Consider the following 22,688-nt stretch of genomic DNA (forward strand, 5'->3'; position numbering starts at 1 on the left):
CAACAACCTAACTTTTAAGCTGTCCCTTTGAAGTTTCAATGAATAGAGACAGAATGGTATCTCACCTAAGTAGAGGAAATGCTTGGGTTAAGGACAGACACAATACAAAGTCTTTATTGGAATATTTGTTCATCCGGCTTCCATTTAAAAAACAAAACAAAAATATGAGCCCTAAAATAAACCTGGTGGGCCGCTTATGCTTCAACATGGGATTGAATGCAGGCAGGTGGGCTTTTGTTATCCTCTATACCACAGCCCACTTTTGAGTACGGTCTTCTTGCAATATCAGGGATGATTGTGCCAAAACATACCAAAATCCGTCTAGATCTGGTATGTGTGTTCCCTTGCATTGTAGCCACTGGTTCTTTCCTTAGGGACACAGCAAAGAATACAAGGTACCAAAAACGTAAGGGTTTTGTAAAACTATTGTAACTTCTCTAGTTTTTAAAGTTACACCATCAGTACATCTCACAATAGTCAGAAAGAAAGCCCTTGCAAATCAATTCTGATAAGGCACAACAGATTGGTTAACACACACAAATTATTATTTCCTGTTCTCTCACTTTATTAGGACTTCATTCTTTAAATTCCATCTTCTGCTTCACCTTCCATTCTATTTCTCATGTCTAGTAAATATTCTGAGAAGTGCAGAAAACCACCAAGGGTGAAATGCCCAAAACTATTCTCCTGCCCTCTTTCAGTTATTTTTTTTAAGGAGTAGAAAAAAATAAGCCCATATGACCATTTGGCTGCTAAATAGACAAGCATCAGATTATTTAGACTGCATTTTTTGGAGTATTCATCTTGACTGTCTGCTAAATTACCTTATCTTGTTAATATAAGGCTACTAGCTTTCAGTATGTATTTGCTGTATTCTTGTTACTGACTTTCATGCACCTTTATAATAGGCTGCTCATTAGTGTATTATTCTGGCATTGTTCCTTCCTGCCAGATCTGCTTCACCATAACAGACAGAGCCCCACAAATCTTCATGTGGCTTAAAATAATCTATGGTATTTAAACAATTCCATAGACAATTAATCTATCCTGAAAGCAAATTAATAAAGCACTCATTTGCCAAATCACTGTGACTGCAATTTCATTGTGCAGAAGGGTAAAAAAAACAAAACCCGTACTCTGATTCTGAAAAGAATGCTTCAATTAAGGACAGAGGCGAGAAGCAAGAATTCTGTGTTACAAGTGAAACTGAAAAGTGAGATAATACAGATTAGCATATAAATAGCTTCTGGTGAAATAAAAAAAGCATTTCAATGTTCTTTAAGTAATGTAAATGATAATGTTACCAGAAGAGCTAAACTCAGTAAAACTTTATACAAAAGCATCAGTTAGTTGGCATATTTGGATTAACAATTCGTTTATCTGGACACTAAAGCATGTACAGCCTCCTAATTCACAATCATTTTGTGCAACAACTGCGATAGCTCTTTGCTAGATCCAACTGCTGCATCACAATATAATAGCATCACCTCACCCCACCTTATTTGTATGTTGGATTGCATCTGTCAACTTCCATCCCATTAGCATTTTTAATAAACTGTATTTCATAACACTCTAAAGTTGGATCACTTTTATATAAAAAATAGGTCAATAAAAGTAGCTAATCTGATAGTGCTTGAATTATGTAGCAGAAAGTCATCCATTCAAATTCTCAGATTGTTCACAATATATGAAGTTACTCAGATATAGCAAATTGCTTGATCCATCCACATGACTGGATTGGGCTGCTTTCAATAATCTTTAAAGATAGGAATTGGACAATTGGTCTCACCTGAAGGGTGATTTTCATAGGAGGAATCCCATCATGCTGGATTATAGCTTGTCCTATCGTCCAAAGGCAAGAATGTTTCTGAAGTCAAGACCAGGGCGTCAGGCCCCTCCCACTCTCCAGTTCATTCGCAGCGAATCCAAAGAGATATATCTAATCTAAACATGCAGGAAAAAAGGCCAACGGGCCTACCAGCAAGAACATAACATAATAGTAACATTCATAATATCTGACGCTAACCTAGCGAAAACAGTAATAGAAGTCTTGACTTCACTAGAAAATTAAAATGTAATATAATATAATATAATATAATGACAAAATTGTAATATATAAACCATCCCAAAAATTATGTAGTTATCCTCCAACTGGGAGGGTCATGATGGGATTCCTCCTATGAAAATCACCCTTCAGGTGAGACCAATGGTCCATTTTCCATAGGAGGAATGCCATCATGCTGGATGTACCAAAGCAGCCCATAACAGGGAGGGACCACCCACATACTAATCGTCATTAAGAACCTGATGCAAAACTCGTCTGCCAAATGAGGCATCGGCAGAGGCATAACGATCTATTTTATAATGCCTTATAAACGAGTGTGGAGTAGACCAAACAGCAGCTCTACAAATATCGAAAACAGGAGCGTTAGAAGCAAAAGCAGCCGAAGTGGCTGCTGATCTAGTGGAATGAGCTGTTATACTAGGCGGAACTGGAATCTTAAGGGACTCATAGGCTAAGGTAATACATGCACGCAACCAGCGGGATAAGGTGGAATTAGCTACTTTATGCCCCATAGACCTTGGATGAAAGGATACAAACAAAGACTCAGTCTGTCGTATATCCTGGGTCCTGGACAGGTAGGTCTTGAGAGCCCTCCGAACATCCAACGAATGCCAAGCCTTCTCGAGAGGATGAGTAGGATTCGGACAAAATGAAGGTAGAACAATGTCCTGGTTGCAGTGGAAAACTGAATTGACCTTGGGACGGAAGGAAGGATCAGTTTTCAGCACAACAGAATCCTTGTGAAAGACACAGAGATGGCGAGCAGAAGACAATGCACCCAGTTCCGACACTTGTCTCGCAGAAGTGATCGCAATCAGGAACAGGACCTTGAAGGACAGCAGACGTAAAGGCACAGTCCTGAGAGGCTCAAACGGAGGGCGTTGTAAGGCCTGCAGAACCTTTGACAGACTCCATGAGGGAAAACGGCGGACTACAGCCGGTGAACGTAGAGCAGTGCCTCTGAGGAAGCGTTTGATGAACGGATGTGAGGCAATAGGGGCACCAGTGGAGGACACTGAAATAATGGACGACAGAGTGGACGGACGCGTGTCGACGCAATGTGTTGGGTCTAAGTCCCATCATGAGGCCCCTATGAAGATATTGCAGTACTTGTTGTACTGTAGCCTGTGAAGGATCGAGGTGCTGAGTCTGACACCACCTGGAAAAACCCACTCAAGTATGTTGATATATACGGGTGGTGGATGGTCGTCTCGAGGCTAGAATAATGTCAATGACAGCGTCCGACAGTCCAGCCGACCTCAAATGTCGCCATTCAAAAGCCACGCTGTTAGGTTGAGCCACTTGGGGTCCTGATGACATACTGGGCCCTGGGATAGGAGGTCTGGCCTGACTGGTAGTGGCCAAGGATCCGTCACCGACATTGCAAGGAGATCCGAGAACCACGGTCAACGGGGCCAATATGGTGCTATCAGCACTAGCCGTGCCCTCTCGCGCCGTGCCTTCCGCAAGGTTCTGGCTAACAGTGCTATTGGAGGGAAGACGTACAATAGGCCATCCGGCCACAGTATTGACAGAGCATCCACCGCTTCCGCTGTCATGTCCAGGTATCGTGTGAAGTACCTGGGAAGCTGGTAATTGCGACTGGACGCAAACAGGTCGACTGAGAATGGGCCGAATTGACGCTGGAGAAGATGGAAAACGGTCGGATGAAGTTTCCATTCTCCTGGAAAGACTTGCTGTCTGCTGAGCCAGTCCGCTGTCACATTCCAAATACCTCTGAGATGCTCTGCTTTCAAGGACTGTAGATTGTGTTCCGCCCAGTCGAAGATGAGGTAAGCTAGATTCTGTAAGGAACGCGACCTCGTTCCCCCTTGTCTGTTCAAATGTGATTTTGCACATGTGTTGTCGGTTCGAATAAGAACATGGTCCAAGGGGAGCAGAGATTGAAAATGGAGCAGAGCAAAGTGGACCGCCTTTAGCTCCAGCCAATTGATGCTCTGAGCCAGTTCTGCTGCGGTCCAAACCCCTTGAACAAACTGAGAGTTGCAGTGGGCTCCACAGCCGAGGAGACTGGCATCTGTGGTGATGACAGTCCTGTGGGGTTCTCTTAACGGAGTGCCCCGGGTGAGATGTTTTACCCTCGTCCACCAGCGGAATGATAAACGCAGTTTGGGGCTCAAGGGAATTGCTCGATGGTTTGAGCTGGCAATGTCATGTTGGAACGGCAGTAAGGCCCACTGTAGCTGACGAGTATGAGCTCGAGCCCATGGAACAATGTGAATGGTGGACACCAACATTCCTAGAGCCCTGGCTAGAAGCATGACGTCTGCGGATGTTTTGTGCATCAGGGATCTTGCGATGTCTGTGATGGTGGTTATGCGGTCTGGAGACAGGAACACTGCCTGCGCTCGATGTTTCTGACTGTGGCCAAGACAGGCTGTCGAGTGTCCTTAGGGTCAACAAGCACTGCCTTTAGTGCTTCCTCGCCGAAAAGTAAAGATCAAGCATAAGGTGCCCGTGATAGATTGACTCTGGCAGTAGAGTCAGCCTGCCAGTGACGAAGCCAGAGTGTCCGTCGGGCCACAACCTGAGCCGCCATGGCACGTGCCCCTAGCTGATTCGCGTCCAAGGTGGCGTCGGCCACGAAAGCAGCTGTTTTGCGCAATTTTATTAATGATCTTCGCAGAGAAACAGGGTCTGGATTGGGATCCTCGATGAGGTCGTCTAACCACATCATCGCTGCCCTGGTAAAAATAGAGGCTGATGTAGATGCCCGCATAGAAAAGGCGGTAGCCTCATGAGACTTGCGTAAGGCGAAGTCCAGTCTCCGCTCAGTGGCATCCTTTAAATGAGATTCTCTCCTTCCCGTGGCAAGAGAGATCTGGAAACTAAACTGGAAATTGGCTCGGCTATGCCAGGGACGGCCAGCTTGGTAGTAAAGTCCGGGGCCAAAGGATAAAGTCTGCCCGCAATGTTATTAAAACGGCGTGCTTGTAAGGGGTGAGACCATTCATCCTTGGCCAGTTTAGCAATGGGGTCTGGCACAGGTAGATAGTGTTCTGCTGGAGCAGGGGATTTCAAGACCCTGGCCCCTTTTAAAGCGGGAGTAGCATCTGCAGTTGGGGTGGATTGAAGGCCTAGGGTGTTCAACACTCTGCGCGCAAGAGGCTGGTAGTCTGAGGAATCGAAGAGGCGATAGGTTGTATCCTGCTCATGTTCCGAATGGTCACTCCAGACGTCTCCTTCGTCTTGCAGCGGAAATGCGGAATCTTCCGCACCAGAGACGTCATCAGCAAACCTGCCCCTGGCAATGTCAAACGGATTTGGAGAACATGAAGGGTTCGTCTCACTGTGAGCAAGTTGGTCCCCACTGTGTGGAGGTATAGCGGGAACTTGTGATGGTGACTGTCTCTGAGCGAAAAACGACAGCATGCCCTGAAGTTGAGTAATGAACTCCTGGGACAGCTGCAGTCCCGGAGATATAGCCCGTTGCTCTTGGATAGGCGGAAGTGCAGACAGCCCCACAGGTTGTGAAATAGAGTAAGCCCCGGGTTGGGTGACCGTTGTATGCTCAGAAAAGCCAGGGAAGTCCTCCTCATCAGAGGACGCAGCCGGAGACTGAAAGAGGGTAGTTAACGGTGCATGGGTTGAACCCTCTGGATCTGGAGCAGAGACATAGCGAGGTCGCTTGGTTGTGCTGTGGCTGGCAAGATGTTTTGTTTTGGCAACCGCTTTAACATGCTTATGTTTGACCGCCTTAGGTGTTTTAGGCTTGGTTGTCTGGTTTGCCTTTGGCTGTTGTTTCGGCTTGGGTGCCTGGGTTGTCTCTGGCTGTTCTGCCATCATATATTTTAAGGGTAGCAGTGCACGGCACACGACTGGGGCAGAATGCACAGACCCGAACAGGCTCAGTACATGGCACATGACTGGGGCAGAATGCACTGGCTGATGGCGAAGTACACTGCCACGATGGGGCAGAATGTACACTATGAACAGGCTTAGTACACGGCCACAGATGGGATGGAGCAGAATGTACAGTCCAAACAGCTTTGTAAGGTTGCCTGGGTTGTCTCTGGCTGTTCTGCCATCATATATTTATTAAGGGTAGCAGTACACTGCCACGATGGGGCAGAATGCACTGTTCCGCCATCTTATATTTTCTGTGGGTATCAGTACACTGCCACGATGGGGCAGAATGTACAGACCCGAACAGGCTCAGTACACGGCACACGACTGGGGCAGAATGCACTGGCTGATGGCTAAGTACACTGCCACGATGGGGCAGAATGTACACTATGAACAGTCTTAGTACACGGGTTCCGCTAATACGGCGCCAGAGGGGCGATCAGCTGGAGGGGAGGCTGGAGCTCCCTGTGCTCCAGCTGATCTTGCCGGAGGAGGGAAAGATCAGCTTCCTGCGCTACAGCTGATCTTCTCCTCTTCTGGTGCAATCAGCGGGTTAGGTTCCAGATGCCCGCGCTACAGCTGATCCGCTTTTCAGTGGTTTTCGCTTTTTGGCGGGGGTCTGGAACCTAACCTGCCGTATTAGTGGGGCACTACTGTATCTGGAATTGCCGGAGACTGAATCTGGGATAGGGTGGATGCAAAGCAAATGCTCTAGCACTGAGCTATGGGCCTTCCCCAATGAGCTACGGCCGTTTCCCCAGTATAGAACCTACCCTATTCCTGTGACTGAAATTTGTTTTTAACTGTTTTAATATTGATTGATTGATTGAATTTATATACTGCCCCATAGCCGAAGCTCTCTGGATTTTAAATTGTCGTAACCCACCCTGGGACCTGCTGGTGAAGGCGGGTAATAAAATGAATCGTCATTAACATCATCATCATATTAAACCTGGAATCGTAAAGCTGCTTTTACTCTTCCAAAGACTCTTTAGCTATGCTAGAACATGCAAAACCTGATTCCAGCCTTTCATACTGGCATGTGAATATTTATTGGGGTACATTCTGGAAGCATATAGCACGGTGGATAAGAGTAATATCTATGAGCCAGTGTGATGACTCCTCCTACTGGTCGTGACAGGCAGGGTCTCTAAGCTTCTTTGTAGCCTCTCCTGTGGGAGGAGTCGTCCCTCTCTCCAGACCGAACTGACAGAGCCAGGAACCCTCCTCAGGCCCCATATCCACATCTTCCCAGACGTCCCTAGAGTGGAAGCCTATACCAGGAGAAGCTGAAGAAAAGCGACAGACCAACACGGAACCAACGTGCTAGAAGAAAGGTCACACATGAAGGGAAACACACAATACTAAACAACGTGTGCAAATGTAAGGCGCTGGCAGAAGCCCCAACTCCCCCACTCCCCCTCCCGCTCCAGAAGGTTGAAGCAGAGGAATGAGAGGTGGGTGGAATGTCCTCCAGCACTATCTACAAATAGAAATTCACGGTGAGTAAAATTTCCATTTTTGCTAGATAGTGCTGGAGGACATTCCTCAGTAGGGATATGACAGAGCAGTGTACTAGGACTCCGGGTGGGATTCCTCTAGCTAGGAGGCAACACCTTCTGGAGCACCTTCCTGCCAAATGCAGCATCAGCTGATGAGAATGAGTCCATTTTATAGTGCCTGATAAAAGTGTGTGGAGAAGCCCATGTAGCCGCCCTACAGATATCCATTATGGGGAACCCCCCCTAAACGCTGCTGAAGCCGCTGCCCCCCTAATTGAGTGTGCTGTGGTACCCAATGGAGGTTCCCTACCCAGAGCTTCATATGCATGTGCTATAGCCGATCTGAGCCAGTGTGAGATAGAGTAGGTTGTTACCTTACACCCCTTTGATTTCCCAGAGAAGGCCACAAAGAGGGCCTCAGACCTCCTGAACTCTAAGGTACGATCCAGGTAGAAACGAAGAGCCCTCCTCACATCAAGTGAGTGCCACCTACGTTCCTGGGCACAGGAGGGAGCGGGGCAGAATGGAGAACCACTTTCTGCGACCTATGGAAAACAGAATTGATTTTAGGTAGGAATGCCGAGTCTGGTCGGAGGACCACCTTGTCCTGGTAGAACACGTACAGTTGAGGGTCCAAAGATAATGCCCCCAACTCGGAAACTCTGCAGGCCGATGTAATGGAAACCAGAAAAACTGTTTTGAATGTCAAGAGGTTCAGAGAGCAGGTAGCCATCGGTTCAAATGGCGGTCCTGTCAACGCCGTCAGCACCCAGGTAAGGTTCCAGTTTGGAAACCTATGAATCATTGATGGGGAAACCAGCGTCACCCCTCTTAAAAAAAAAATTTAAGGAATGGGTTGGAGGAAAGCGCCCCCCCCCCAGGCATAGCAAAATGCTACTAAGAGCTGCAGCTTGTCTCTTGATTGTGGTCGCGCTCAGACCCTTATCTAGGCCCGACTGGAGGAACCCTAGGGGACCCCTGATGTCTCGAGACCAAGGTTCCACTGTATTTGCAGAGCACCAGGACAAGAAAACCTTCCACGTGGACGAGTAAACCCAGTTCGTGGACTGTCTACGCGAGGCCAGTAGCGTGTCGAGCACTTTCACCTTAAAGCCCTTACCGCTCAACCACAACCGCTCAGTCTCCAAGCTGTTAACCGGAACAGCTCTGGTCGAGGAAGGCAGACTGGTCCCTGAATCAGAAGATCCGTTCGAGAGGGTACCTGCCAGGGTGTCTTGACTGACATGTTCAGTAGGTCCAGAAACCAGGGACGTTGAGGCCAATGGGGTGTCACTATAATAAATTCCGCCTTCAAGGTCCAAACCCGCTGGATCGTGCGTTGTATCAGCCCAAACAGAGGAAAGGCGTACAGGAGGCCTTGTGGCCACGGTGTGACTAGTGCGTTTGTGCCGAGCCTGGTGACACGGATTTCTTGTGAAGAACCTGTCTAGCTGTGTGTTTGCGGGTGTGGCAAAGAGATCCACTACTGGTTCTCCCCACCTGCGCACCACCTACTGAGGAATGTCCTCCAGCACTCTCCTGTGCCACAGGTGGTACTATCAGATTCTGAAAAAGGTAGGGCAGTGAGGCGGGTCTGTGACTCTGAGTCCACAGGCCACTGCCTGAGCCAAATGTTATGCCGTGCCACAGTGGAGGCAGCCATAGAGCGTGCTGCAAACTGTAGGGCATCCATGGATGCGTCGGCTGACAGGGCCTAGGCGCCATGCCCCAAACTCTTCAGCCCACATAAAAACCGCTCTGGAGAAAACTGAGGAAGTGGCTGCGGCTCTGAAGCCTACTGCATCTGCCTCAAAGCTCCTGCGAAGAGCTCCTGCGAAGAGCCCCTTCGACTCGCTTGTTGCACTGGTCCTTAGGCCCCCCCTCCCCTTCTGTTGGGATCACTGCAGAGCTAGCAAGAGCAGCAATAGGCGGGTCCACTGTGGGAAAATGTAGTCTTGCTATGATCCTGTCGGCAAAGACGTAATGTTTCTTTGCCCACTTGGCAAGTGGCTTTGGTTTGCATGGTGATGACCATTCAGCATCCCACACGTCATCAAACGCCTGGGGAAAGGGAACTGAAACCTGCTTAGTGTCCATGGAGGGGAAGGCCTTTTTTGCACCTGCCGAGGCTGACCGAGTGGGTGCATCGCCTCCCGCCTCAGCCTCTGGCAGTTGTAGCACTCTGCGGGCCTTGGAAAGGAGCGGCTGAAAAACCTCTGGAGCAAAGAGTCTGGGTTGCATCTGGGTGACTTCTATTTCCTCACCCGAAAGCTCCCCCTCTTCCCTGTCCTGCTCAAGTAGTTCTTCAGAATCTGATAGTACCACCTGTGGCACAGGAGCCTGCCTGGGCGACTGTGCCTATGCCTGCCGATCCCGAACCATTGAGGATGAGGGACCTGCATGAGTCTGTGGGGAGGAACGCCTTGCTACCCCCCCAATGCGCTATGACTCAGGTGCTCCTTGTCACCCCTGGGTGCATCCTTAGCTGGCTCACTGTGTAAAATGTAGGAGGGTGGGGGCGAGCCCCCCCGCCTCATGTCTTGATTGGAAAGGGAAGAGGACCTGGAGTGTCTCTTAAAGATGAGCTGCCATGCCTGTCCTCCCTGCTGGAGCCTGTGGCTTGATCTCTGGGGCGAAGACCTGTAGCCCCAGTCTGATGGCCTGTAACTCCAGTATATTTATATTGAGCTCCGCCTCCATTGCAGACCATGTCCCCAGGGCTACACTGTGGTCCAGGTGAGCCCCCCCATCCGTACAAGCTCGCATCTGAGCTCATGATTATGCGTGGAGGATCTTCCAGGCTGACTCCGTGGGCCAACCTCTGAGGTTCCAGCCACCACCGGAGCTCTGTCCGTAATGTTGGAGGCACGGAGACCGAGCGTCTGTGTCGTAGGAGAATTGCCTCCTGGTAGGGCAGAAGGATCTGTTGTAGAGCTCTTGAGTGAAACTGGGCCCACTGAACTAGGTCGTATGCCGACACCATGGACCCCAAAAGGTAATGACCAAGGCTGAAGGGGAACTGTAACAAATGGTGGCAGCGGTGAAGAGAATAACAATACCAGTATTCAGAGTCTCTGGGAATACTAGTATTGGGACGTTACTGGTGGTTGCCTAGCAGGGGGATCTGTTGAGATCTGTGCTAGAGCGGATAGGTAAACCATAAGAGAGTGCGGTCCGGACTGGTGGAGTCCCTGGTGGTGCCTAGAGACAGGCAGTAACCACGAGCAGGTAGGAACCTGATAGGGAGAGCCAGGGAAGGACGCATCACATGTCTTAATTTGGTTTACCAAAGGCCTGATCCTTGGCTGGGGTTTCACAGACCAGAAGGGAGGGTAAGGTAATGACCAAGGCTGAAGGGGAACTGTAACAAATGTTACAGGCCATCATTACCTTACCCTCCCTTCTGGTCTGTGAAACCCCAGCCAAGGATCAGGCCTTTGGTAAACCAAATTAAGTATTTATTACAGATAACAAAGCTAACAAGATTAACAAGATTTCTTCTTAAGGCACATAAGCATATGGTTTTACTCAATACTAATCCGAACTCCACCCCCCTCCTTCTCCACTCTCTCCTGGCAAACAACTCTCTAAACCCCACCAAGCAACCCACTCAGTTTCTCATATACTACATCACACTGTGATGCATGTTACATGTGAGGCGTCCTTCCCTGGCTCTCCCTGTCAGGTTCCTACCTGCTCGTGGCTACTGCCTGTCTCTAGGCACCACCAGGGACTCCACCAGTCCGGACCGCTCTCTCTTATGATTTCTCTCCCCGCTCTAGCACAGAACTCAACAGATCCCCCTGCTAGGCAACCACCAGTAACGTCCCAATACTAGTATTCCCAGAGACTCTGAATACTGGTATTGTTATTCTCTTCACCGCTGCCACCATTTGTTACAGTTCCCCTTCAGCCTTGGTCATTACCTTACCCTCCCTTCTGGTCTGTGAAACCCCAGCCAAGGATCAGGCCTTTGGTAAACCAAATTAAGTATTTATTAAAGATAACAAAGCTTTGCGTGGTATCAATAGCCTTGGTACACGGCCACGGATGGGGCAGAATGTACAGTTCAAACAGCCTTATATAGTATCAACAGAGTGGTACACGGCCCCGAATGGGGCAGAATGTACAGTTCAAACAGCCTGGTATAGTATCAACAGCCTTGGTACATGGCCACGGATGGGGCAGAATGTACAGATCAAACAGCCTGGTATATTATCAACAGCCTTGGTACACGGCCACGGATGGGGCAGAATGTACAGTTCAAACAGATTGGTATAGTATCAACAGCCTTGGTACATGGCCACGGATGGGGCAGAATGTACAATTCAAACAGCTTTGCATAATATCAACAGCCTTGGTACACGGCCACGGATGGGGCAGAATGTACAGTCCAGACAGGGTTTATTGGGTATCAACACCTTGCACACTAGGTATCAGTTGCAGCAATAACAGGCTTTGTACAGGTCCAGCAGCTTTTGTATATAACCAACAGCCTTTGTACATGGCCACGGATGGGGCAGAATGTACAGAGCAAACAGCTTTTGTATAGTATGGACAGTCTTTGTACACGGCCACGGATGGGGCAGAATGCACAGTTCAAACAGTTTTGGTATAGTATCAACAGCTTCAAGCAGTTGCAGTATTCAAATAGTCGCAAGAGGCAGCAGCAGTAGCAGAGAGAAAGCTATGTAAATCACGCTGTGGGGCTGCCAGAAGGCCTTGGCTCTGCAAACTACAGCCCGTGTAATTGAGACCCCCCTTTTTGGCACTGTAGCTGACTAGACAGAAAGAGACAAATAAAATGGCGGCCGCAAAAAATGGCGGGAAAATTGGCCAATCAGAGAAGCTTGGGGTGATAAAGAAGCAATGGCGGTCACAGGAACGCACCAGCAACCACAAAACAGTCTCAAACCAAAACTCTGGGACCGCTGGGCTGGGAGAGCACGATTGGGCTCAGCAAACGAGGGAAAGAATGAGCCGCAGCCGCGGGCTCTAAAGGCAGTTGCGGTAGGCTTAAGATGCCGCAGACGAGCCGGGGGAGGCGGAGCAACCTCACCAGATAGGGGCTCTGACACAGAGCCGCAGCCGCAGGCTCTGGAGCTGCCGCAAGAATAGGCGGCAAGGGGGGGAGAAAAAGGATAGAGGCAGCGGGGACAGAGAGCTGCAGCCGCAAGCTCTAGTTAATTGTAGTTCGCCTGCTAAAGGAGGGAGAGCCGCAGCCGCGGTCTCCCCGAACGTCCGTGAGACACGGAGCCTAGGCTCTGGGGCCGCCTCAAAAAGTTGCCGCGGCAGTAACCAAAGACAAAAGGAGCCGCAGCCGCAGGCTCCTTGTAAGTGCCAGCCAAAAAAGGCACGAAATATGCGGCGGAGCGGACCAGGAAGCTGCAGCCGCAAGCTCCTGAGTAGAAACTACGTCTGCCGCCTGAGGGAAAAGGGAGCCGCAGCCGCGGTCTCCCTAAGAGCCGTTAGGCTGGTGACGGGGGAAAAAACGAGGGCAAGGGAGAACCCCCCCCAACGAAATTCCCCAGAACAAATTACGTATAGCCAAAACAGTTGAGATAGGAGAGGGGAAAAGGAAGGTACAGGTTTTTTAGACACAAGTGGGGATTTGAACTCACAGACTCTGGACTCCTAGCCAGGCTCTCCTCCCTGCTGTGCTATACCATCCCTGTAGTACACACACAAACCTCCCACCCGTCACACAAATACAGAGAAAACTTATCAGAAGGTATGCTAGCAAGAATTTCAAACTTGTTCGGTACGAAGGCAAGAATGAACTGGAGAGTGGGAGGGGCCTGACGCCCTGGTCTTGACTTCAGAAACATTCTTGCCTTCGGACGATAGGACGAGCTATAATCCAGCATGATGGCATTCCTCCTATGGAAAACATTAATATTATCAGATTCCCTACTTCAATTAAAAAATCAAAACAAAGCATAAAACCCAGAAACAAAACAATCTCATGTCACTCTCCTTAAAACACTTGTAGCAAAAGCTGCTTCCAGGTGGAAGCTTATTGTGAAATTGATGCTGCTCATGCACACAAGTTTTCTGCATCATCTACACCATGACATCATCATCTTCAGAATGCCAGCCCATAATTTATCTTCATTTAATCTGGATTGGCGCATTGCACAGATAATTCAATAAATAGATCCAATTATATATTTGCTGTCACTGCTGTGGTGGAGGCTGCTTAACACATTCTTTTTATGGGTGGTTTGTCACACATATGGCGATATTGTGGTGTGTGGTTCTAAAGCCACATTCCTACCATAACCTCATCATTTTGTTTATGGTGGCTGAAACAATATGAATGTGCCTATTTCTACCCATTGGCACAACACAGTTAGGAGGAGCTCTTCTCTCAAGAACTTCCCGTAAGATTACTTTTTAGAAACTGTAATCACAGTACACACATCAGGCTTTAATTTATTTAGTAGAGAGGTCTTGCACAAAAAAACCTTTACTACTCTTGGGCAAACCTTAGGCAAATATCAGTCTTGTGCAAGACTTCAACATTACAAATGAAAAATAAAAGGAAATTGGTATTCTTCCCCTCCATCCCCCAGAAAGCACAAGCTTCTATTTTGCCCATTATGAAATGTGATAACTAAGGCTGATAAGTTTTGTTTATTTCCTTTTGCACACTTCCTGGGATTTTTTTTAAGTGAATGCACATAGGTATAGAAATATCTATGAGTGCCCAGAACAGGAAATGAGTAGTGGAAGGTGGGAGAGGGCTGAATGAAAAGAAGAGCAAAAACAAAACAACATTTACAAATCAAAGCTATCAAGCTCTGCCCACTAATGTGGATAGGAAACAAGAGGAAAAGCAATGAATATTGTGACTGAAATGTGGATGCTCGTGTGCCAATTGTGCACACAGAAAAATCAGATCTGAATTACCCTTTGTGAGATAAAATCCCTGTATGAAATCCCTCTCTCACACACACCTTTCCAACTTTATTCCCTGACAGGGGATTTTTTTTTATCAAATTCAAGACATGATTCCACCACTGGCGGGTTCCAACAAATCTCACAAAAACTTCCTGGCATTCATACCAGGCCTAATCATCTAGAGTAGCCTTTCCCAACCAGTGTGCCTCCAGATGTTGTTGGACCACAACTCCCATCTTCCTGACCATTGGCAATGCAGGCTGAGGCTGATGGGAGTTGTGGTCCAACAACATCTGGAGGCACACTGGTTGGGAAAGGCTGATCTAGAGGCTTTAGTTTATACTGCCTGCCAGCTGAAGGCATTGATATTATGCACCCGTTAAGAATGCCCTCAGAGAGCCAGTGTGGTGTAGTGGTTTGAGTGTTGGACTACGACCTGGGAGACCAGGGTTCAAATTTCCACACAGCCATGAAGCTCACTGGGTAACCTTGGGCCAGTCACTGCCTCTCAGCCTCAGAGGAAAGCAATGGTAAAACACCTCTGAATACCACTTACCATTAAAACTCTATTCCTAGGGTCGCCATAAGTGGGAATTGACTTGAAGGCAGTCCATTTCATTTCAAGAATGCCCTGAAACCTGACACTATAGAGTTGGTGGTAACTCACAGCCTAAGTCCCAGCCTCTGGCCCCAACATTCCTTGTTCAAAACCTATTGTCCCTAACACAAGCACAAACAAGTCTCTTCAAAACTCATACTGCCATGTACCTTCTACAGTGGTTTGTTATATCCACAACCATCACAACAGCAGCATGGACCAAACAAAAATCTTTAGGCCAAGGTGGGGCCCTCCAGCTTGGGGAACAAATGCAGCCCTGCAGACCTCTCTATCTGACCCCTGGACATCTCCTAAGGCCACACCCTTTAACAGAATTGTTCTGCACCCTGGAAGGCTTTTGCTTCACTGGACAATGTCCCTGAAGTATGATAATACTTCTTACATGCCTGGATGGAGGATGGAGATGTGTGTGTGTCTAAAATCTGACTTCTGCATGGCTGAAATGTAACCCACCCACTCTACAAAGTGAAGAGTCACACCTATTGCTCTACCCAGTTTTGCCTCTATCCCCTCCCAGAACTCAAATGAGGCCCTGGGAAGGCTGTCTATGAGAATCTAAGGTCAATCAAAGGAAAAAGGTTTCCTAACTCTGCTTTAGGTAAAGTGGAAAGCAGCTGCTATTGCAAACTCCATACCTGCTTCTAGGAACATTAAATAAATGAGGTCGAGCAAAGAGACGTTCGGTGGCTGCTTACTTAAGGGCAGGAATTCCCCCCCCCAACAAAAACCTTTCCAACAAAAACAAACAAAACCCCTCCAAAAAACCCAGTTTAATGCTGATTTTCATAGGTAGCAGAGAAAGAATAAATGCTTCAACATGATAGAATAGTAAAATAATAAATATTCAATGCTGGCATGAGAGATTTCCCTCTCTTCTTACAGGATGACTTATTATCGCACTCTCATGCAAGTGTTGCTATTTACCAGATTTTCACAGTCTTTTCTAAAAAGAACAGTCAATCAACAGTTGTTCCAGCTATTAAAATAGCTGGCTGAATGGGATATATCAATGGCTAATGTTCAATCCTGTTACAGATTCAGTTGCCTATATGATTAAATGTTTAGGATAGTCCAAGCAATATTCTGCCAAACACTGCTCATCTAACACACTTGACATTTTTTTTAAAAAAAAATTAATTAACAAGCAGATTGAAAAGTCATTGGCGCTTGGAAAAATCCAGTCATATAGAGCCATATTCCCATTTAACAAAGTAAAAACAAAGTTAGAGTGGTTCCGATCCTATCTCCAAAGTCGTTTTCAGAGAACAGCATTGGGCGATTGTCTTTCGACCCCCTGGCTGTTGTACTGTGGGTACCATCTTGTCCCCCGTGCTGTTTGACATCTATATGAACCCCTTGGGAGTGGTCATCAGAAGATTCGGGGCAAGGTGTCAGCAGTACGCTGATGATACTCAGCTCTATTTCTCTGTAACGTCTGAATAGGGAGAGGCCATGCAAGCCCTGGACCAGTGCCTGGATTCAGTGGTGGGCTGGATGAGGGCCAATAAACTGAGTCTGAATCCTAGCAAGACGGAGGAGCTGTGGGATGGTGGTTCCTGAGTTCAGATAGTTGGTCAGTTGCCTGCTCTGAATGGGGTCGTACTCCCTCTGAAAGAGCAGGTTCGCAGCCTGGGAGTGCTCCTGGATCCATCTTTGTTGCTAGACCTCAGTGGCTAGGAGTGCCTTTTACCAGCTTCGGATGATACGACAGCTGCGGCCGTTTCTGGACTAGGATAGCCTGACCACTGTGGTCCATGCATTGGTAACCTCTAGGCTGGATTACTGTAATGTGCTCTATGTGGGGCTGCACTTGAAGTTGGTCCAGAAGCTGCAGCTGGTGCAAAATGCAGCTGCGAGACTGCTCACTGGGGCAGGGTATCGTCAACATGTCACCCCGCTGCTGAAAGAACTGCACTGGCTGCCCATTTGCTACTGGGTCAAGTTCAAGGTCCTAGTTTTGGTGTACAAAGCCCTATAAAGCTTGGGACCAGGATACCTGAAAGACCGTCTTATCCCTTATATACCCAGTCGATCACTGTGCTCTGCAGACGAGGGCCTCCTGCAGATACCCATCTTATCAGGAGGTTCATTCTGCACAACATAGGCAATGGACCTTTAGTGTGGCAGCACCTACGCTGTGGAATTCCCTACCCTTAAATATTACAGGCGCCATCTCTGTTATCTTTTTGGCACCTATTTAAGACCTGCCTCTTTCAACAAGCCTTTTAAGTTGAGAACTTATCCCAGTCTGTGTCTGTGTTGAAATTGCTTTTTAATATGTTTTTTAAAGCTTTTTTAAAAAACAATGTTTTTAGCCTTTTTTTAAAAAAGATGTCTTGCAAGCTTTTTAAAAATGTTTTTAAAGATGTTCTGTTTTAATTTATTTTACAGTCTGTTTTTATGATGTTTTAAAGTGCTTTCAGTGGTTTTGTTTGCCACCCTTGGCTCCTGCTGGGAAGAAGGGTGGGATATAAATCAAATAATAAATAAATAAATAAAAACAGGATGGACCGGATAAAACTGATATTGGTCTTTTTATAGACCAATAGCCATAATGCGATATAAGTTAATTTGACTATAACAAGAATAGAGTGACCACATTATGATAACTTCGTATCAGTGATCCATATATCATACAATTTCCTTATAATATACAGCTAGTATAATACTGGCTTTTGATAAAGTTTATGATGTTTCAAATGTGATACAAATCTGGCACACCTTCTCTTTGTTGCTAAAACATTTATGCTTTACCTGGGGATGTGAACTAACCACACTGAAAAATGGAATGTAGATTAAGATTTACAACACTTTGCTTGAAATCCATGTTTTATGTGATACTAAAAGCCTATCAATGTCTGCCTTGAGTCAGACCTTTCCAGTTTTGTTCACTGAAAGTCTTACAAGGTGCTGGAAGGCTTCATCTAGGACATAACGTATACTGTCTGTTATAATAAAAGTTCGATTTAGATCGGAGACACAATTTTTAAAGAGATATTGTGTTCCTGGAAGCCATAGGTGATGAAACGACAGGTTAAGAAACTGAGACATTTCCCAGAAGACCACTGAACTTCAAAAGTTCTAACTAATGGGATTAATTAGAATTTGGAGAAATATGCTTCTCTCCACTTTTGAGCTTCGGTTTAATTTAAATACACTTTAGTCAACTTGGGACGTATATGTTCACTGCTCAAGACTATGCACATTTTCTTATCACTGTACACCGAGTATTTCCTGCAAACTCATACATGCAATTTTAATATGTACTTGAAATATGAAATATGCTTCAAACCAGCATATTAACATGTGCCAGAAACATTGAAATATATATTGCTTGCATTCACAACTTCACAAGTCACACTGAACCATTTGTTGTTGTTATGTGCCTTCAAGTCGACCACGACTCATGGCAACCCTATGAAGCAGTGACCTCCAAGAGCATCTGTCATGAACTACCCTGTTAAGATCTTGTAAGTTCAGGTCTGTGGCTTCCTTTATGGAATCAATCCATCTCTTGTTTGGCCTTCCTCTTTTTCTACTTCCTTTTGTTTTTCCCAGCATTATGGTCTTTTTTAAGGAATCATGTCTTCTCATGATGTGTCCAAAGTATGATAACCTCAGTTTCATAATTTTAGCTTCTAGTGACAGTTCTGGTTTAATTTGTTCTGACACCCAATGATTTGTCTTTTTCGCAGTCCATGGTATGTGCAAAGATCCCCTCCTCCAACACAACATTTCAAATGAGTTGATTTTTCTCTTATCCGCTTTTTTCACTGTCCAACTTTCACATCCATACATAGAAATCGGGAATACAATGGTCTGAATGATCCTGGCTTTGGTACTCAGTGATACATTTTTGCATTTGAGGACCTTTTCTAGGTCTCTCATAGCTGCCCTCCACAGTGCTAGCCTTCTTCTGATTTCTTGACTATTGTCTCCATTTTGATTAATGACTGTGCCAAGGTATTGATCATTCTTGACAAGTTCAATGTCCTCATTGTCAACTTTAAAATTACATAAATCTTCTGTTCTCATTACTTTAGTCTTTTTGACGTTCAGCTGTAGTCCTGCCTTTGTGCTTTCCTCTTTAACTTTCATCAGCATTCTTTTCAAATTATTACTGATTTCTGCTAATAATATGGTATCGTCTGCATATCTTAAATTATTGATATTTCTCCCTCCAATTTTCACACCTTCTTCACCTTGGTCCAATCCCGCTTTACGTATGATATGTTCTGCATATAGATTAAACAAACACGGTGATAAAATACACCCCTGTCTCACACCTTTTCCGATTGGGAACCAGTTGGTTTCTCCATATTCTATCCTTACAGGAGCCTCTTGTCCAGAGTATAGGTTGCGCATCAGGACAATCAGATGCTGTGGCACCCCCATTTCTTTTAAAGCATTCCATAGTTTTTCATGATCTACACAGTCAAAGGCTTTGCTGTAATCTATAAAGCACAGGGTGATTTTCTTCTGAAAGTCCTTGCTCCGTTCCATTATCCAATGTATGTTTGCGATATGATCTCTGGTGCCTCTTCCCTTTCTAAATCCAGCTTGGACATCTGGCATTTCTCACTCCATATACGGTAAGAGCCTTTGTTGTAGAATCTTGAGCATTACTTTACTTGCATGGGATATTAAGGCAATAGTTCTATAATTCCTGCATTCCTTGGGATCCCCTTTCTTTGGAAATGGGATATATATTGAACGTTTCCAGTCTGTGGAGCATTGTTTAGTTTTCCATATTTCTTGACAAATTTTTGTCAAAATGTGGACAGATTCAGTCTCAGTAGCTTGTAGCAACTCTATTGGTATGCCATATGTTCCTGGTGATTTGTTTCTTCCAAGTATTTTAAGAGCGGCTTTGACCTCACATGCTAAAATTTCTGGTTCTTCATCATATGGTTCCACCGTGAATGAATCTGTCATCCTGGCATCTTTTTTATAGAGTTCTTCAGTGTATTGCTTCCATCTTCCTTTTATTTCATCTTGGTCAGTCAGTGTGTTCCCCTGTTGATTATTCAACATCCCTACTCGTGGTTTAAATTTCTCTTTCATTTCTCTAATCTTTTGGAATAAGGCTCTTGTTCTTCCCTTTTTTTTGTCCTCTTCTATTTCTATACAATAACTATTGTTAATAGTTTTCTTTGTCTCTACGTACTAGTCGCTGTATTGTTGCATTTAGGGTTCTGACCGTGTTTCTATCTCCTTTTGCTTTTGCTTTCCTTCTCTCTTTAACCATTTTAAGAGTTTCTTCAGTCATCCATTGAGCTCTTTCTCTCTTTTTAACTAGAGGTATTCTCTTTTTGCATTCTTCCCTGATCATGTCTCTGACTTCATTCCATAGTTCTTCTGGTTCTCTGTCAACTATGTTTAAAGCCTCAAATCTGTTCCTTATCTGATCTTTATATTCTTCTGGGATGTTATCTGAATTCTATTTTGGCATTATGATTGCTTCGTTGTTCTTCTTTAGCTTTACTCTGATTTTCAATACGACCAGTTCATGATCTGTACCGCAGTCTGCTCCTGGTCTTGTTTTTGCAGAAAGTATGGAAGTTCTCCATCTTCTGTTGCCAATTATATAATCAAATTGATTCCTATATTGACTATCTGGTGATGTCCACGTGTACAGTCGTCTTTTTGGTTGCTCAAAAAATGTGTTTGCAAGAAACAAATTATTGGCTTCACGGAATTCAGTAAGTCTTTCTCCTGCTTGAGCACAAAATGAATAGGATGGAATGAGCCTAAGTGAGTGTCAGGCATGCCTGTTCCCCCTCTTCCTCCCAGATAGCAAGGAAGCAGAATCTGGAAGTTCTCACTTTTTTAGTTAAATGTGTTTGTTGTTTCGTCCAAACAGGCAAAGTGTGGTATAATATACTTTCTCTGAATACAGGTGACCAAGCTTTATTTGTATCACATATAAATAAAGCCTCTGTCTATATCACCCATCTTTCCTAAGACTATGCTCTCAGTTGGGTACAAAATGGTAACCTTTGAACATGTGATAACTGTTGAGAAGTATGTCAGTTCAGTTGCGGCAATACATATAAAGTACTGGATGCATGATTTTTCCTGCCACCTTTCCATGCTCCAGTATTATGTCAGCACCATAATTAACAACCATGGTTAATACAGGGCTGCAACAATGTACTGCAACAATGATTAATGCACAGCTCCTATGAGCCATGTTTGGTAGAATATAAACGTCAAAATTTAACCAAACTATTCTTGTAATCAGGGACCTGAGCTTCAAACAAGTTTCAGATCCTAGCTTTGGAATGGGCATGGGTTTGCACTAATGTAAGTGCCAACATAATGACAAACCATGGTTCAGAACAGCAGGAGAGGGTACAGAGAATGTGTGCACAAGAGGGGGAGCATTCAGTTGTGTGGTCCACTTGAACATTTTAACCATGGTTGAAGACTGGCTGCCATTAAATCCTTACCTCCATTACTTTCAGGGTCTCCTGTGAAATTATTTGGTAATTTGCTAGACAGAAAAGTCCAACTGAACAGCAACTAGCTGCCTTTGTGGCTCTCCCTAATTATTTTTAATTATTATATATAAATTTGTTATCAAATAAAACAACAAACCATGCAGGCAGGCTTTCTTCTTGCTCATTTTAATAACAATTTTATTATGTTTATTTGACAGCTGACTGGAGTTGGGTTTTTTTTAAAGTTTAGTCTCAAAGCTAGGTTATGAACAATTATAAGGGTCCTCTCATAGTCTCCCCAGCTACTTCCCTGCTATTATTGTGATGAGTGTGGATAATTTAGTTAGACAAGCATAGGAACTGTTGTATTTCCTAAAGTATTAGAGATAAGAAACTGCTCAGAATACTATACTAACAGGGAAGAAAAACTGTTAATTCAACAACCACAACCTAGCACAGAGCTGAGCTCTATATCAGCTTATGGCCAACATATTCTAGCTTTTGATACGAGCTTCTGATATGTACAGTGCAAAATCAAATGATGTAAGAGATGTGTCATGTTCGTTTGCAGTGACTGTGACCTATTTATGTCTTCCTTCTCTCCCTCCTCTCCCCCTCTTTACACACTTCCCATCTTGCTAACAGGCCCTCAGGGCTCTAGCAGCAGCGGGGCTTTGCGGCCATGTCAGGGGAAATCCTGGTATGGTTTCAATCCCCTGAGCGTGACCATGTATGCTCCGTTGCACTGGGGCAGGGCAGGGTGTGGCTATTTAAACTCTGCTCCACCCCCATTCTGTGGCTGTTTTTTTTAAGTACTAGGGTCTTGAGGCTGACCCTGACCATCATCTGCCTGTTTCTTTCAGATGTCCAATTCAGCCATAGCCCAGTTCATAGCTGTTGCAGCCAGAACCTCTACATTTTTTTGCTACCACTCTAATTTATTTATTTAATTAATTTGTTAGGTGGCAATCCTAAGCCTACTTACCTGGAACTAAATCCCACAGAATTCAATAGAACTTACTTCTGAGTAGACATAGTTAGGATTATACTGACAGTTGCCTAACACAGGGCAATCTCTAAGTGACTTACAATTGCACTCTACACCAGAGGCAGGGAACCTGTGGCCCTCCAGATTTTGCTGAACTATAACTCCCATCAGCCCTGAGCTGGCCGGGGCTGATGGAATCCAGCAATATCTGGAAGGGCACAGGTTCTCCAGCAGTTCTCTCACACTGTTTACAGCACTATATTCGTATGTCTTCTCTCTTGAACACCATCATACTCCACTA

General features: G+C 45.5%; 1 protein-coding gene across 14 annotated transcripts in view; it reads right to left on the minus strand.

Annotated features, from left to right (window-relative positions):
- Positions 1-22,688, minus strand: part of DMD (dystrophin) — a 2,032,119-nt gene that overhangs the window by 97,163 nt on the left and 1,912,268 nt on the right. The gene's annotated exons all lie outside the window — the stretch shown is intronic.

This window comes from Rhineura floridana, chromosome 5 (assembly GCF_030035675.1).
Source record: "Rhineura floridana isolate rRhiFlo1 chromosome 5, rRhiFlo1.hap2, whole genome shotgun sequence".
Lineage (NCBI taxonomy): Eukaryota > Metazoa > Chordata > Lepidosauria > Squamata > Rhineuridae > Rhineura > Rhineura floridana.